Source organism: Cebus imitator, unplaced genomic scaffold (assembly GCF_001604975.1).
Source record: "Cebus imitator isolate Cc_AM_T3 unplaced genomic scaffold, Cebus_imitator-1.0 Scaffold410, whole genome shotgun sequence".
Lineage (NCBI taxonomy): Eukaryota > Metazoa > Chordata > Mammalia > Primates > Cebidae > Cebus > Cebus imitator.
The window spans coordinates 1718949-1737713 of NW_016107725.1; the positions used below are offsets into that span (position 1 = coordinate 1718949).

Genomic DNA, 18765 nt, shown 5'->3' on the forward strand with positions numbered 1-18765 from the left:
CTTTGTTTCATTTATAGTACGGTGGAGGCAGGCACAAAAATGGCTGATGTGTAGTCATGATGTCTCAGCCAGGTGTGGCCAGGCACAGGTACGAGAGAGAAACCCTCGCCTTTCACGTTCTCAGGTTCTTACCCACCTCTCATATACCTGTTTACCCACTGGTCACATCCATTCTTGCTTGTGTACAACTCCCCTGGTCTCTGTCCTTGCTGTTTACTTTCCTGTTTCCATCCTTACTTGGGTTTCTTAGATTTGACACAGCAGCCTCCTGGCTTCACATGTGGATTCACTGAACAGTAATGGAGACTGATGTAGCCTTGGGCCAGCCTGGGTGTGGCCCTCCTGGTGGGATCCAAGCACAGGACCCAGTGCCCCTGAACTATTGCCTACAGTGGTCCCATGACCTGACACGTGACAACGCATGTGTAAGACACCAAAGTTACTTGCCTTCAAGATGCTGTAATCTGGGCCAGGCGCAGTGGCTCATGCCTGTAATCCCAGCACGTTGGGAGGCCAACGTGGGTGAATCACAAGGCCAGGAGTTCAAGACTGGCCTTGCCAACATAGTGAAACCCTGTCTCTATTAAAAATACAAAAATTAGCTGGGCACGGTGGCACGCGCCTGTAGTCCCAGCTACTCGGGAGGAGAATCGCTTGAACCCAGGAGGTGGAGGTTGTGGTGAGCCGAGATTGCACCACTGCACTCCAGCCTGGGCAATAGAAGGAGGCTCCACAACCCCCGTCAAAAGATGTTGTAATCTGGCTCTGAAAACCAAGATGGAATGAGCAAGGAAAGAGAAAGAAAAGACATCAATATTAAAGTGTTAGCGATAACATAAATATTTGCTGATAATGTTGTTACCCACCTTGAAAACCCAACATACTCCATGAAAACACAGCTAAAAGACATATCAATAATTTTACACAATAAATGCACAAAAATGAGTACTTATCCCATACACCACTGAAGTGGCATCGTTGTCTGGGGTCAATACCCGGGATTGGTCATCTTGCACTGAGAAGATTAACAACAGGAAAACACACACACACATGGAGTGGGTTAAAAAGCAGAAAGTTTAATAAGCAGAAGAAAGGAGAGAGTAGCACAGCTGTCTCTTGTGCGAGAGAGGCACTTCTGAAAGGGGAAAAGCCGCGGACTGCAGCCGATTTTATAGCAGCCTTGAGGAGACAGTGTCTGATTTATGTAGACCCCACAGATTGGTTCAACTAGGTGTGACGTTTACGTAGTTTACATGGTGCTGGTGGAAGGGCGGTCGCCCCCACAATCTTATTATGCAAATGGGCTTTCTACTTGGCCAGCTGCCCTCGGGTCTGCTCCTTGCTGTGCATGTGGGTGGCAAAGAGGACAGAAGAGGGAGCTGCCATTTTGATCATGCCTATTCCCAGGTAATTTCTTCCTATTGGCACAACTGCCGGCATTCACCTGTGCAAGCTTCTAGCTTGCTTGCCTATGTCTGCAGCTCGATTTTACAGGCTGCTCTTTCTTAGAAAAGAAAATGATTTGGGGGCTGCTTTTCATTAAAAGGAAAACCTTACTGAGGACTAACGTACCCCTCACTATCTTTCTAATGTCTTCTTAACTCCTCTATCACCACCAATCAGAATTAGACAGCATAAGGAGAAAACGAGCCTAGTCACAATAGCAATGGTTAGGAAAAAAAACTTTAAAAGGAATAGACAGGTTTTGTGGGGTTTTTTCCCTTCTGGCACCAACAAATTCCAGCATCAATTGGGTGTCTAACACGGAATTCAATTCTGACATTAACTACCCAGAGTTAGCACCAGACTCCACAGGTTTAAGGGCTCAGTCCCACAAGACTATTCTCACTTCAGATGCCAGCCACAAGTATCAGGTCCCCAGAGTCCCCACACTTCTGTTCGACTTGGTTGGAAGGTCAAGGAGTCCCACCTTCTTATGCCCTAACTCCAGGTTCAATAATTTGTTGGAAAGGCTCCCAAACTCAGGAAACCACATGATATGGTTTGGCTGTGTCCCCACCAAAATTTCATCTCGAATTGTAGCTTTCATAATCCCTACATGTCATGGGAGGGACCCAGTGGGAGGTAACTGAATCATGGGGCTGGGTTTTTACCATGCTGTTCTTATGGTAGTGAATAAGTCTCGTGAGATCTGATGGTTATATAAAGGGCAGTTTCCCTGCACATGCTCTTTTGCCTGCCGCCATGTAAGATGTGCCCTTGCTCCTCCTTCGCCTTCCACCATGATTGTGAGGCCTCCCCAGCCATGTGGAACTATGAGTCCGTTAAACCTCTTTTTCTTTATAAATTACCAAGTCTCACGTATGTCTTTATTAGCAGTGTGAGAACTGACTAATACAACACATAACTTACATTTACCATTTCTGTATAAAGGATATGACTCAGGAACAGCCAAAACAGAAGAGATGCCTAGGGCAAAATGTGGGTGGGGCTGGGGAGAGCTTCCCTGCCCTCTCTGAGTGCACCACCATCCCAATACTTTGATGTGTTCACCAACCCAAGGCTCTCCAAGCTACATTGTTTAGAGGTTTTCATGGAGGTTTCATGACATAGGCATGTTGATTAAATCACTGGGCATTGAGGAGTTTCTCATTCTCCTCCTTGGAGGTTGGGGAGGAGCACTAAAAGTTCCAGGCTTCTAATCAAGGCTAGTTCTTTATGGAGATAAGCCCCGACCTAAAGGTATCTGGGAGCCCACCAAGAATCACCTCATTAGAACAAAAGGTGTTCCTATCACCCTTATTTTTCAGGAAATTTCAAAGATTTTAGAAGCTCTATGACAAGAACTAAGGACACAAATGTTACTCTACTATCCCACAACAAGATGTATATAGAGAAAATCACAAATCACTATTTGAAGTGCATTAAAAAGACTTCAATAAATAAAAGAACACATTGTGAACTTGGATTAAAAGCCTTAATCTGTGAACACATTAATACTTTAAGAATTAATCTAGAAATTTAAAACAATTTCAAAGCCTCAAAAATAAATTTTTTGAAACTTAACCAAATTGACACCAAGCTTTGTTTAGAAAAATACTTAAAATGTTGAAAAGGCAGATAATGTAAAAGAAAGAGGTCCAATATTTTTGTTGTACTAGAAATTTGCTACATAAATAATTAGAAGTAATATCTTACTGGCAAAGAAATAGATTCATGAATAATAAAACAAAGTATATATAGAAAATCAATGCATGATGAATATGTAATCGCAAACCATTGGTGATGGAATGGATATTCAAGTCATGCGTAAGTCGCTTGGGGGAATGAATTAATTCCTCATTGCTGACACCAAACAAATGCTACATGGTTTAAAATTTACATTGTAAAATAAAATCATAAATGTGTTACCAAAAGAATTAGACAAAATTTTGTAATCTTGCTAGCAGAAAGAACTTTTAAAGCATAAAATAAAAGTTAGCTGCTATAAAAGACATGATTGAAAGATCTTCAGCTAAAGACACCATAAATAAAATGAAATGACAGATGTTGTATTAGGGGAAATATTCCCAACTTATATGACAAATAGGTGAATTTAAAAAAGATGAACACTCTAGCAGGAAAATAGACAAAGGACATCAGTAGACAAGTCACAAAAGAAGAAATACAAATGAACATTAAATGCATGACTCAATGCTTAAGTCTATTTGTAATCAGAGAAGTGAGTGTTAAATCAGCAAAGAAGCATTTTTACCCAAGAGATAAACAAAATATAACATTCAATGATTCAATCAACCTGAAGGCTATTTGTGAACTCCCCATGTTGTCCGGATTTAAGGGATGAGGAGGGGGATGAAGGGAAGATGGAGGTCTTGGGGCTTTAGTTGGCAACAGGATAAGAGCTGGGCCCTGGCAGGGTTGTGTGGGAGCAGTAACAACCAGCATCCACCTTGATGGGGCTGGGTGCCTTACTAATCTCCTTAACATGCATTTTTTTTTTTGTTTTTGTTTTCGTTTTTGTTTTGAGATGAAGCTTTGCTCTTGTTGCCCAGGCTGGAGTGCAATGGCATGATCTCAGCTCACTGCATCCTCCACCTCCACCTCCTGGGTTCAAACAATTCTCCTGTCTCAGCCTCCCTAGTAGCTGGAATTACAGGCATGCCCCAGCACGCCTGGCTATTTTTGTATTTTTACCATAGACAGGTTTCTCCATGTTGGTCAGGTTGGTCTTGAACTCCCGACCTCAAGTGATCTGCCAGCCTTGGCCTCTGAAAGTGCTGGGATTACAGGCATGAGCCACTGCGCCCAGCCCATGCATTTGTTTTTTAATCCTCACAGCCAGCAACTCTATGAAATTGGAGCTGTTATCATTTCCATTTCAAGGATGAGGAAACTAAAGTGTTGTATTCATTTCCCATTGCTTCTTGATATGGTTTGGCTCTGTGTTCCCACCCAAATCTCATGTTCAATCGTAATCCCAGTGTTGGAGATGGGCCTGGTGGGAGGTGATTGGATCATGGGGTAGTTTCTAATGGCTTAGCACCATTAGAGGGAGGTTTAGCAGCATCTCTGGCCGCCACACACTGGCTATCAGTAGCACATTCCTGGCTGCGTGTTCTAACAAACTAAAACGTCTCCAGGCATTGCCAGATGTCTGGGAGGCAAAATCACCCCCAGTTGGTTGAGAACCACTACTATAGAGACTCCATTAGATGCTGGCTCAGCTTTCATTTTGGTAGGAACAGGTCACAGGTGGCACTGAGTATTTCTTATGACATCAACCTAATGTCTGATTGCCCCAGCTTTAATGTGTTAAAATGAACCCCTGAGTTCAAGTGTCAAACGAACCCATCAACTTTAAAGATCCCTTACAACCTGAGGTGGGTGGATCACTTGAGGTCAGGAGTTAGAGACCAGTCTGGCCAACATGGCAAAACTCTATCTCTGCTAAAACTACAAAAAGTAGCCGGGCGTGGTGGTGGGCATCTGTAATCCCAGCTACTCGGGAGGCTGACACATGAGAATCGTTTGAACCCAGAAGGCAGAGGTTGCAGTGAGCCGAGATCACACCACTGCACTCCAGCCTGGGGGACAGAGCAAGACTCTGCTTAAANAAAAAAAAAAAAAAAAAAAAAAAAAAAAAAAAAAAAAAAAAAAAAAAAAAAAAAAAAAAAAAATTCTCTATCAAGAATCCAGTTATATTCCAGTAAACCAGACATAAAATAGATTCGTAAAAATATAAAATAGTACCCCTCTTTTTTCTATTGTTTGTTTTGTAAAATATATTATTTCACTTAAAATGTCATTTATATGAACATGTAATGAGTATTACTATTGTGTTAAAATGAATTAATAAGTAAATATTATAAAGTTTCTTTAAGTATTTAATGTAAATATAAATAATCTAGCTGTCAAAAGCTGTTTGGCCCCCAATATTTTTTAAAAGTGTAGATCAGTCTCGAGACCAAAGAACCTGACAAATACTGCTTTAAAATGACCTAGAAATTAAATGAACAAAACCAAACAAAAAACGTGGTGGGCAGAATGAGACAGATTTGATGGGATCGAATGGAATTTGAGTAATAAATGCACAGGATTCTTTGCACTCTTCCAAGAAGAGTCTCGGTATGTTGTGAAATTTCTGTAATAAACAATTTTTCCAAAGACAGCATTTCCTTCACTAGGATGTTAATAACCACATCTGCATGTGACTTCAGGGCCTGGAAACCCAGTCAGAAATAAGAAAATTATCGGCAATAAATACAGAACCCCACTCTTTTCTAAGGATGTCTACGTTGGGGGACATGAAGGGTGACAAGAAAGCAATGTTAGGTCCAAGTCCCCACCTGGGCCCCTGCCTCTCAGGTAATGGAAGGGGTGTCCCTGATGGCCACCTAGTGGCCCCAGGAAAAGTGACGCTGTTTAGGAAGTGGGGAGGTCTGGGGTCTCTTCTCTGCACCACTGGAAATGTGCTAAGAAGCACAGACCCTTATGTGGGCCACAGTTGGACTAGATGATCTTTGGGAGCCCTTCCAGCTAAAGCATTTTGTGCAAAGCGATTACTCTTGGTCTCACGAGTTTTCATTCATTTAGTAATTGTATGTGTTCACTGTCCGTCAAGCATCAGGGTCTGCCTTGTTCAGGAGAAGAATATAAAGCAGAGCAGCATCTGTGACTTCTGACATTGGGAAGACCCAGCTGCCCTTTACACACCCCTGTCCCCATCTTCTCATTCCAAAAATTCCACCGTTGATGTAACTAGTGCCTGGATTCCTTTTGACAGAGTCATCACTGACACCTTAATAAAGATGTGATTCTGACCTTTTCCAAAGATCGAAACCAAAAAGAGGGGTGGGTCTGTATGGAAGGCACGTTGATTTGATGGCTCTGCAGGTTGTCTTCATGGCGGTGTGCAGGTGTGTGTATGGATCTGCAGCTCAGAAGAGTGGTCCCAGTGAGAGAGGGAGATTTAGGGACTGTCCACATTGACAAGGCAATGAAGATATGGACGTGGATGAGTTCAGTCAGGGTCTCCACAAACAGAAAGAACCAGGAGGGAAGACTGAGAAAAAGCACACTCAGGGAGAGAAATGCATGAAAGAGACCAGGAAGGAATGGCAAGAGGGCAGGTAGAGAGATACCAGGAAGAAGGAGAGTATGTGCTCAGGGAAGGCAAGGGAAGGAGGGTGTAGGTGTAGTGCCCAATGCAAGAGGTCGGGTAAGAATGAAAACTAATAGTTGCCTGGTGGACTTGGCGACAAGGAGCCCTTGGTAACCTTGTCCCAAGCAGTTTTGATAGAGGAGCAACCAGCCTAAGTTTGAGATGGGCAGGTGAGGTAGTATAAATAATGGGTATAGACTACTCTTGGGAAGTTAACAAAGAGAGGAGCTCACCACATTCAGCAAGGCGTTTTGCTTATTCTTTTAAACAGAAGAGATCTGAGTATGTTTAAAACCAACACTGCAGTCAGTCTTCTTGATTGGTGGATGGAAGCCAATACATACAGAGAAGCTGATGAGACAACAGAGATGGTGGCTTATCAAAGGATGGAGAGGCGGAGGAAGCAGATTACAAGAAACAAACGGCCAGCAAAGAGCTGCAAATTCCGGCAACAATGACATACTATTTTGCACCGGCCACATTGGTTATTTATGGATAAGGAAACTGAGGCAAAGATAGGTTAAAGATCAAGTCCAGGCCAGGCGCGGTGGCTCACGCCTATAATCCCAGTACTTTGGGAGGCCAAGGCAGGTGGATCATGAGGTCAAGAGATCAAAGCCATCCTGGTCAACAAGGTGAAACCCCGTCTGTACTGAAAATACAAAAAATTAGCTGGGCATGGTGGCACGTGCCTGTAGTCCCAGCTACACGAGAGGCTGAGGCAGGAGAATTGGTTGAACCCAGGAGGCGGAGGTAGCAGTGAGCCTAGATCGCACCATTGCACTCCAGCCTGGGTAACAAGAGCAAAACTCCGTCTCAAAAAAAAAAGATCAAGACCACAGCAGCAGCAGATAACCGAGTGGGGATTAGAACCCAGGCAGTCTGGCTCCTAAGCCTGAGCAATCAACCATGACCTTAGCCTTTTCTCTAAAAGTATTGCCTAACCATGCGTTTCTATAAATGAATCCATGTAAATAAGTACATGTACACATACATATATGTACGTGTATAATACGCATTAACATTCATGGAGAAAAGACTTAGATGCCAACATATGAACAGTGGTTATTTCTGGGTAATTGGATGATAGTCGGTTTTACTTTCTTTGCACTTTTCTGTCTTTCTATATTTCCAACAAAGGTAGAAGAAAACCAGAAGTTATTTTTAAAAACAAGCCTGGGGAGGAGACTAGGATGAAGGTAGGGACCAGACCCCTTTGTTGAAGTCCTTTCTTTTGTGAAAGCTTGCAGGGAAGGGAGGTCAGACCCTGAATGGTTGAGCCAGTGTCTTTCAGCAGCACAGAGGGGACCAACAGGATTTCTCTTTGGTTTTCCTGAAAGTTGGACCTACTGCTTGGAGTCTGCAAAAGCCACAAGCATCTTCCCTGAGGATTGCTGTCTCCCGTCTCCAGCAAAACTCCTCCGTCCCATGGGGACCATCACACAGGCTCTTAGCCTCTCCAGTGGTCTCCCATGGCCTCCTCAGAAAGCAATTATTAAGCTGCGTTCCCTCTGATTCCGCTCCTTCCCTTGGTTGGAGACATGCTTTTCTGGCTCTCTGCAGAACCAAGACCAGGTCAAAAGCGTCCTTGGGCCCCTCTGCAAGGCTCAAGCCCCGTACTTAGGCTTCTAGATGAGCAGGTTCTCCATGACACCCATGCAAGGAGCCATTCCAGTGACTCCATCTCAGCAAGCACTGTTCCCTCCCCTTGGCGACAGCTTTTCCTCAGGAAGACATCACTCTCCCCTAAGGCAGGTGCAACTTGTCCCTGGTGGCAGACACCCTGCCGCACTCCCTTCTTTGTAACACAGTGGGAAAGAGGCCACATTCAGACAGTGCTTCTTCCATTTCCCATTTTGTAGCTGAGAAGCTTGGTATGATCTACTTACAGCTGCTGAATTCTGTAAGCTTCTGATGCTAATCAGATACCTTTTTTCTTAATGAAAGCGTCTAAGGGAATAACTCCACACCAAAACAAATTGAAAACAAGAAACCTGTGCTTGTCTTCTGAGAGTACAAGAAGCCAGTCCGCACAGACACGTGCACCACAGGATGGGAACCGTGACCCTAAGGAGGTGGGTGGAGCTCCAGGCCAGGTCTGAAGGAAAGAAAGTTCAGTGTGAAGGGCGAGGGAAATGGGAAAAGCAAATATGGGCGCCACAGGGCAGGGGTGTCCTGCACACAGAGTGGGTGTGCGGATGGACTCAAGAGCCATGGCATGGTCATGTCGCTCTTTCCTGTCCCTTGTTCTGCTCTGGCCTCTAGTAGGTTTCCCACGAGGTCCGGCCCACACAGTGCGGGAGTGTCCCTAGGCCCAGGGACTCTTTAAAGAATCTGGCAGAAGTTGTAATGTTGTACATCTCTCCCCTTGGGAGATTCAAATCTCTGCACACACACCCATGATTCTGTGCCCAGTGCCCGGGGTTTCAGGCCAACTTGTGATACTGTGAGCAGAGAGGGTTTGTGGCCTCAAGGCTATATTCACCAGGCCACTTCTTCAGTGGAAGCACACCCCAGGCTCTGTTCCTTTTCCCAGAGTGCCCAGCAGAGAGGAAGGAACCAGCGCTTCCGAGCCAGCCTGTAAGGCATGTGCCTCTCAGCCCAGCCACGCACCAACCGGCTGGTCCAGAGCCCCTGGCTCGTCACCCTGTGTCTCAGCATCCCCTTCCATGAAGCAGGGACAATGTGAGGATTAAATAGGAGGCTCTCTAGAAGCATCACTTCCTTCTCCAGCCACCCATGCCTTGACTCAAGTCCATCCTCACTCATAAAGCCTCACTCATTCCAACCCTCCGAGATCACCTCATTGGCTTACACTCTCCATTGGCCTTGTATTCATTCCTCAACAAATATTAACCAGGTGTGTATCTATCCTCAGCACCTGGTTCTGGGTGCTGGGGTACAAAGCTGAAAAGACACATGATCCCTGCCCTGAAGGATATAAAGGCAAGGCAAGGGTGCAGGTCATAACACCCATGCGGTAAGAAATCCAACAGAGGTCCTGTGCACACATCAGCACCCACCTCCTGGGGCGGCCAGTGCTACCGCCTGGATGTTCCTGGAAACATGGGCACATGTGGGTAATACTATCAAGCACATCCCAATATGTAAAAAAATGAATTATGTTCTATGTTTTCAGACTTTGTAGACATATAAGGAATGCTAATAGGATAGTCAGTGGCAAACGGGAGGTGGAGAAGGGCAGACGAGGGGTGTGGCACTGCTGCTGCCACGTGAGCTAAGACATTGATGCCAGAAACTAATGTTGGGACATGCAGAATGCTTTCCTGTTCCTTCATAACCTTGTGTGGCCCCCCCAACAGCAGACTCACAAAAGGAGTTGTTTTTGTGTGGTTTTGTGTGTGTGTGTGTGTGTGTGTATGCATCTGTGTGTGTCTTAATTAAAAGCCCTACTTGACAGATGAGAAAGCACAGAGAGAAGTCCTCCATCTCTGTCAGTAGAAGGTGGGGATTTAATACGGATTATTTTGGCACTGGTGCACGGGGGATTAAGTGAGATCAGAGGGCAGCCAGCATCTTGAATGCCGTCAGAAAGGCCACATCTTTCCCGGTGGTTCTCATGCTGCCATGGCGACAGCCAGTTAAAAATAGTTCAGTCACAAGATGAGGAGTCAACGCGCACTGACACCCGGCAGTCTGGAGGGATGAACGGCAGGCAGCGTTCCACCCCAGGGGGCAGTCCTCCTGACAAAGCCAGCGGGTGCAGATTTCCTTTTTTTTTTTTTTTTCTGAGATGGAGTCTTGTTCTGTCACCCAAGGTAAAGTGCAGTGGTGCAATCTCCGTTCACTGCAGTCTCCACTTCCCAGGTTCATGTGATTCTCCTGTCTTAGCCTCCCGAATAGCTGGGATTACAGGTGCCTGCCACCATGCCCCGCTACCTTTCGTATTTTTAGTAGAGACAGGGTTTCACCCTGTTGTCCAGGCTGGTATCGAACTCCTGACCTCAAGTGATCTGCCCACCTTGACCTCCCAAAGAGCTGGGATTACAGATTTTCTTACGGAAGTGGAGATGGGCTGGGTCCAGCCTGCCGGAAGGTTGTAAGCTTAGGAAGCCAGGACTGCTGCGGCAGCCTCCCCGCCAGCCTCCCTCTCCCTCGGCCTCTCTCACACCTGTAGCTGCTGCTTCAGTGGGTTCCTCCCACTGGACTCTTAAGAGGGGCCAGCAGAGTCTGTGTTTGCTCCCCAGTGCTCCACCCATCACCAGCACCATGTCTGAGCTTTAGTGAGTATTCCATACATATTTATTGAGTGCATAATTAAGATGGTAAAATTACCATTTTAACTCCCTGTTTTGAAATACATTTTAACATTTCTGCTTCATGCACTGGCTAGCCATGATCTGTTTTTGTCGACTAGAATCACATACTCAGCATATCTGAGCTGAGTCTTGATGGTTCAGCTAACTCAACACCCTCATTTTACAGGAATTCACAGGGCACTTGGTTCTAAGTCTCCTGAGTCCCAGTGCTATGGCTCATCTTACCAGCCCTTTCCATCCAGATATAGAAATTGACCTTGACTGAACATCCTCACATCTAGACAATTCTGATCATTGAGATCATTGTTTTAAAGAGATGCTCACATACAAGCTTTCACATACCTACAGGAAGACAAGGGCAATGCGTTGGCAGCTGCAGACAATTGCAGAAACCCGGGAGAGGACAGGAATGTGGAAATGATCTGCCCGCCCTGTTTGTGCCAGAACAGGTTATTTGCATAATGAGCCCTATGTATACATCCGCTCCTGACTTCATGATCCTGAGAAGTCAAATAGTATTGTTAGTGTCGTTTTATCTAGAACTGGGTCATGCAGAAAAGACTAGGTCCTCCTTACAAAGCCAGCGGGTGCAGATTTCCTTTTTTTTTTTTTTTGAGACAGAGTCTGGCTCTGTCACCCAACGTAAATTGCAGTGGTGCAATCTCTGCTCACTGCAGCCTCCACTTCCCAGGTTCATGTGATTCTCCTGCCTTAGCCTTTCAGACAGTCTTTCATACAGACTTTCCAGACAGTTCCTGAGGACTGGACATGGGACACGTACCTTGAAGACACTAGCAAAAGCCACTAAACTAGTCGGGCCAGTTCAACCACCCACTCCCCCCTCGCTCCTTGGGCTGAAGCCTCTTACCATTTCCATTCCTATCCTCCATTTGTATCATGTCCGTTTCAATTGCCTTGGGCTTGGAAGGTGGTTGACACCCAAATATTTATCTCCAGCCCACGTTTCTCTCCTAAATTCTCATCCCAGCCACATTTAAATTTTTGGTGGTCCCAGAGCCCAAACAACACAGCCAAAACCAAATGCAGCATCTTCCTCTGGCATTGTTTTCCTGCCTAAATTCCTGTCTTGGTGGTTGACAACGCCTCACCACCCAGAGCCCAAGTGAGTCACCTCCTCAACCAATGGACCAATCACCAAATCCCCTCTATTTTCTCCTACTAAAAGTGCCTTTCTCCCCATATCTATAGACTGTCCCTGCATGATACAGCAGCCCTCCCAGAATGGTTCCCTGCCTCTGATCTTGGCCTCTACACCCCCTGCCCTAATCGGTTCTCCAAAACCGCATCCACATGGATTCTCAGGTCCAACCATGACGTTTTTCTGCAAGACACCTTTTTTGGCTTCCTAAGGCTGCGAGAGGAAATCGTTGGCCTGGTTCATGGGGCCCTGTAGCCACTGCCCATCCCTTCAGCAACCTCTCTACAACCCTTCCTGTACAAAGGCATGTCCCTTGGACCTTAGATATTTCCGCTCTTTTCAGGCCCTTAAATATATCCTACTCTCTCTCACCTCATCCTCTGCCCACAGCCAGAGCCTCTTGAAAACTGAAGCATTCAGTACTTTAAAAATATAAAGAAATCCTCATAGAAGTTTTCAAAAATAGCAGTAGGGGCCGGGTGCAGAGGCTCACCTCTGTAATCCCAGCACTTTGGGAGGCCAAGGTAGGTGGATCACTTGAGGCCAGGAGTTCAAGACCAGCCTGACCAACATGGGGAAACCCTGTCTCTACTAAAAATACAGAAACTAGCCAGCTGTGGTGGCACACAACCACAGTCCCAGCTACTCAGGAGGCCAAGGCACGAGAATCACTTGAACCCAGGAGGTGGAGGTTGAAGTGAGCCAAGATCATGCCACTGCACTCCAGCCTGGGTGACAAAGAGAGATTCTGTCTAAAAAAAAAGGGAGGGGGGGCAACAATTTTAAATGTTTGCAACTAACCCACTAATACCATTGGCACAAACACATTTCAAAACAATTTAATTGTGCTGATCAGAAGATCATTAAAGGATTTATAGCATACAATAATTCATACTACCCTTCCAGACTTAGGTCTAAGTGACTATCCACCCCAACCTGCTTGGGATTGAAGGGACCTTGGTGCTAAAATCAGAAAAGTCCTGGATGAACCAGGACACGCTGGTCATCCTAAGTATGGAACGGTAGCTTATAGTCGTATGATGATGACCTTCTTTCAAAACTGTCCATGTGCCTCTGTGGCTGTCTAACAATTGGAGATAAAAGGCCACCTCTGAGGCATTTGGTGAATGGGAAGCCTGAGCTTTCCAGCCTGCTCCCTGCCGCTACCCGCTTCGCACGCCATGTCAATGAGCTACTCCTGCCCCTCCTTTCAGGCTCAGCTGTTCTGGGCCCAGCTCACCCTAGCCCTGGTCTGCTGATTGTTCCTTCCTATGTTCCCTCACATTCTCTATAGACCTCCTTTCTAGCAGAGGTTGCACTGCATTTTGACTTTCTGCTTCCATTCAGTTTCCTCCTTTAGGTAGAGAGCAACTTAAAGTCCAGATTGACCCATGAACACTCAGTAGGCAATGAGCAAACGGGACCATTTGCACAGCCCACCCCTTCAGTTCCATGTTGAAATCTTGGGAGATGGACAAGACATTGGGCCCAGAAAATCACGTAGGCTCTCTTGACACCTCCTCTGTGCTAAGTGGGAGGAGGAAAGAGATGGCTGGAGCAAAGCCCCAGCCTCAAGGAATTCCCAACTACTTGGGAAGATAAGGCAGGTGTCGAGACAGGGAAGGAAAATGTTAGCAACACTTGTTTTATGCCAATGAATGATGAGACATCATCTAATTACTATGGCGCAGGGGACCAGAGAGGGACCAAGTGCCTGAGGAAGGCTTCCTGGAATCTGTGGAGGTGGCACAGACAGCACCTGCAGCAGACATATGGAGGCAGATTTCTAAAGAAATGTTTTAGAAGAACCAGAAATACCAAGTCCCAGGAGCACTTGCTCCAAGAAGCAAGACAAGAAAGCCAAGTCTGGACAGCAGAGAGTTGAGCATCACGGCCTCTAAGGCTCTTGCCAGTTTTTCCAATTTAACCCTTGGCATTGCCAGCAGAAGGGTGCCACAGATGTTGGAACTGACTGGGACATTCAGGGGGCTGTACTGGAGCTGACCAGGCAGGCCGGAGCATGGGAAAGATGAGCCTGGAGAGGCAGGCTGGGGCCTCAGTCCAGGTGTAACAGGCACCCAGGGATCTCGAAGGTAAAACACTGAGGGCTTGGGGACAGGGGAGCAAGTAGCAGAGTATCCCAGGAGTATCTATCTGGCTTGGGACAGCAGAAACAGCTACATGGTGAAAGCATGCCTGTTTGCCCCCTCTGGTTACGTCTCTCCTCGCCCATATTCCCCACAATGGCATTTCAGGGCAACCCCTGAGATGGAGATTGATCCATCCTGTTTCCCCAATGGGCTCCAAGCAATAAGACAAAGCAGTCACCAAAGAGTCCGCTTCATAGCAGGTAAAGCTAAACTGGAAAAGGCACCTTAGATCTGCAGCTGCAATCGGGTTCCCCAATATATTTCCCTGATTTGGGTTTACCCGCCCAAAACTACAGGCTGTCCCTAACAGGGCACAGCACCAGGCAGGGAGATGACAGGAGGAAAACTTGTGCTCACGTGCATGAGGACCAAGAGGAAAGCACTTGGGAGGGGCTGATGGGTCTACCTTCAGGCCCTTTTTTCAACCTCTTCAATGTTATCAGACCCTACCTTCCCCCAGGGAGGAAGAGGAAGAAGCGAACCAGGAAAGTGTGGCAGCCTTTACGGAGGAAGAAGACTGTAACCCCCCAGCCCCATAGGCAGCAGGTACTGAGTCTTTCAGAGTCCCTAGTGGGTCTTTACAGCTACTGGTGCTCCAGTCTCCAGCCTGGTCCCCCTGCCAGGCCTCTTCTCCTGCACGAGCAGCAGGGTGAGGGAGGAAGGCCCTGTTCCATCTGCACAGACTCTCTGTGGGAATCCAATAGTTAAGTATAATTCAATGACTGGATCCAAACAGAGCATTGTGCTTAATTCCCGCCTTCCCAGTAGCAGTAGTGATCAAAGTCTGTGACTGAGCTCTCCCCGAAAAGATAGAGGACACTAGAGTGCGCCTTGTTACAGGAGCCCCTTAGTCCCCTTGATGAGAAAAGCAGGGAATCATAGTACACAGAACTGGGTTGGAACCGCTGGACCACTACCAGCTTTGAGATGCTGTGTAAGTTGTCAGTCTCCTGTTCTGATCCATGATCAGTACAAAGGGGATAATAGTAACGGTATTGCAAGATGCCGTGGGGATTATGGATAATGTAGAAACAGTACATAGGCGGCACTGAATAAATAGTTTGTTTTTTTTCTAAGCATCCGGTTTATTTTCTAGTCATAGGTTCCTTACTAAATGTTTGCATAACATGAGATCACATCAGATCAGAAAACATCAAATGGGTAGTATTTTTGACCGAATTAACGTACAAAAGAAATTGCGTTTATATCATGTATCTGAGCTCAAGGGTAGTCCACAGTTCAGCCTCTTCCTTCTATTTTGCTTTCGTCACCTGTTATATAAAATTACCTATAAAATCCTTATAAATAAGACATGAGTTTTGCCCACAATGTGTAGAATGAAAAAATGCCGTTGCTACATGCTGTGAAACAATAGCAAGTTTATAGGAGAATTCAAGATTTGTGTGTACAAAAATTATAAATGCCATTTTCTTTTGTGCTGGGAAAACTGAAGTATAAAACACAAACGGACCAGGCCTTTCAAGGATGAGGTATCACAACACTGGTAGCTGTTTAAGAAGACTGGGTGCTAAAAATGCAATCACTGCAATTAATAAAGTAGAGGGAAAACAGAAAGATTAGCTAATACGGGTAAAAGATCATTTAGGGTAAAATAAATGTGTAACATTCTCTATGTTGTCAATCAAGGCAGACAGGAATAGCAGGAAATAAGTTTTCTTGTTTTCAGTAACATTGAGGTAACACTTCAGAATTCAGAAGGTAACTGGGGCTGTACATAGTAATGAAAAGGACAAAAGAGAGGAAAGCAGGGGTTCCATTCTCCAGCTGTTTTCCTGAAATCTTAATGTTTTTGAGCCTCTCCTATTTAAAGACACAGCAATTTAGCACACAACAAAAACTTCAAAAAGGTGTCAGCTGGACCGCAAAGCACTGATGAAAATGCAGAGAGGATATACTTCCCAAACTTTCATTAGGATGTAAAAGCCATTGTGAAAAACAGTCTCCACGCTGTGTCAACTTATATTTATGCAACATGCATCTCAATGAAATATAATTTGAGTAGTGTTATGTTGCTATGCATAATGATTATGACTCCAAGGAAAATATATCTAGTACATTCTAGGGGTTTTGTGGAGGACGCTGTGAAAGAAAGTTTGAAGTAAACAATAATAAAACACAAAAATGAAATACCAGGGTTTTTTTCCTGCAAATTCCTGGTTTAACAAGGACTTATTTTGAGGAAGAAAGGTCCCAAACATCAGCCTGTTCACAAAAATAACCCACAGAATCAACTTTAGAAAACACATCTTAAGACTGTAACACTGATTATTTTTCTGGAAGATGCATTGGACATGCCAACCCTCATTCACAAAAATACATTGTTACATTTGGTTGAACTGCCCCACACAGCACACTAATGTTGGGGTGTAACACACATCCTTCTAACTCAAGCTGCTTTCAGGGGCTATTCAACTAAATGAGATTGCCTTTGCATTTAGGGAAGCAACTACTGAACGTATGTATGAATGAAAAGAACTGTACTCCCTGCATAACAAGAGACTATTTTGGAGACAGGTGATAAAAACCATACATCCTTTTTATTGTTAAGTCATAGAGAGGTATCAAAACTAAAAGCAAAAATTACAGGGTAAGACCTAACAAAACTACTGGGAGCGTCAAAGGAAGTGAAAATGGGACTAGGCGCAGGGCAGTATGAATTAATGAACACGGGAAGGACAAGGATGGGGAAAACAGTGAGTGTGTGCTGAAGACATTACGGGAGAGGAGCTGGTGAAAAATTGATCTTAGACTAGCGCCTAGGCAAAGAAATATTGGGATAAGATTTCTAAACCCCACTATGTGCTTACGAGCCATCCGCGCCATTGGCGCTGTCTCTGTCATCCTCTCCTTCTTCAGCCTCTTTTTCACCATCCTTGATCAACTCCCCCAGATCATCTTCACGATCTTCATTATCATCATCCAGTAGGTCCCCCTCCTCAGCAGAGCCATCCCCAGCCCCCTGAGACTCCATCTTCACATTAGTCTCATCTTCTTCATGGAGCTGCTGCTCTCCTTTTCTTCTGACTTATTCTTCATCTCTACTGCTCGTTTGCTCTGTTCCTTTTCAGTTTTTCCCAGGTTTTCCAGGAGAGAATACACTTTTTGTTTTACCTGGTTCAACTCCTTCTTAATGGCCTGAAGGTCATCTCCTTTCAGCTTTCCAGACTTGGAAGATCCCTGCAGTCCACTCTTAGAATTGAAGCCACTTTTACACCTTCACGAGGTGTTTCCTGATACATGCTGAGGGCACTACACCCGAGCAGGAGGAGGAGAAGGAGGAGGCACACGTGCTGGGTAACTGTACTGTCATCATAATCCTGTTGAAAGTCATAGTCCAAGTCAAAGGGGGAGCTGCATAGAGGGGATGGAGAAGGGTGTTCTGTTACTGACACGAACATCCCTGCTGCAGGTGGTTTCACACCTGCATTTCCTCGGTTCACTTTTAGCTCTGCAGTCAGGTTACTATCTAAAACCTGGCCAGCAGACATTCTGCCACCCTCTCCTGCTACGGCAGCCCAGGCATTTCCCTCATTCACGTATTGAAGGAAGGCAAAACCCTTATGAACTAAGCAGCCCACAGTTTTGCCATGCTTAGAAAAGATTGCCTCCACATCAGATTTCTTGACCACAAGAGTGTTGAGATTCCCACCGAACACATGGGAGTTCATGGAGCGAGAATCTGTCTTGTTGGTAATGCTGCCGGCCATTGTGTTTGATGATAAGGTTTCTCACAAAGCTGAAAACAGGAGCAGAGAGGGAGAAGAGATTCGATTCTGGGTCTCCTACTCCTGGGTTCTACGTGGAGAAGCTGACCACTGCTGGAGGTTGGCAATGTGGCCACAACCGCTCAGTCTTCGACTCTTCACAAAAAAAATCAATAGTAGGTATTTTCCCACCTGTATAACATTGTCACTCCAGGTAAACACCACCACCCCTACCCCTGAGCGTGACTTCACTCAAGTTCTCTGACCACGTCTCCACAGCTCCCAAGCAAATGACAACATCCTGGCTGGGCTGTCAGGTCCCAGGCTGCAATTATATTATGGACATAGTTCCTGTGGCCTCACAAATCTTCAGGATTGAGGTTGTTTCTCTCCTGTCTCCTTCCAAACTGGCTCCAGAACAGGGATAGGGTTTAACAGATAGATAGGACCCTCAGAACTTCTACCTGAGGCGTTTAGGGGAGCCAGAGGCAGATATCACCAGGCAGGATCCTCCTTGAATTCATCCTTTATGCCGTTAACAAAGTAATCAAGTACACGCAGCAGCAAAAATCAATTTAGGCACATCCCAGAGATTCCAGTTTGTCTGCCACCAACCACCAGCTATGACCTAAGCCAGTTCTTTCACCTCTTGGAAGCTTAATTTTCTCATCTACAAAATGGGATAACACAATCTCCCTTAAAGGTGAGTTATATGTGATCATGGGTGTGGGCAGCTCTTTGTAAACAATGAAGTCCCAAGCAATTGGAAGGGGCGGGGATTATGGAAACTGTCATCAGAGCTCCATTTGTTGCTGTGGAAAACTGCAGA

At 45.5% G+C, this 18765-nt stretch overlaps 1 long non-coding RNA gene and 1 pseudogene across 1 annotated transcript in view; one reads left to right on the plus strand and one right to left on the minus strand.

Moving 5' to 3' along the window:
• The window catches only part of LOC119468304, a 103059-nt gene that overhangs the window by 21544 nt on the left and 62750 nt on the right, over window positions 1–18765 (plus strand). The window lies entirely within an intron of this gene.
• Window positions 17011–17957, minus strand: LOC108289688 (annotated as a pseudogene).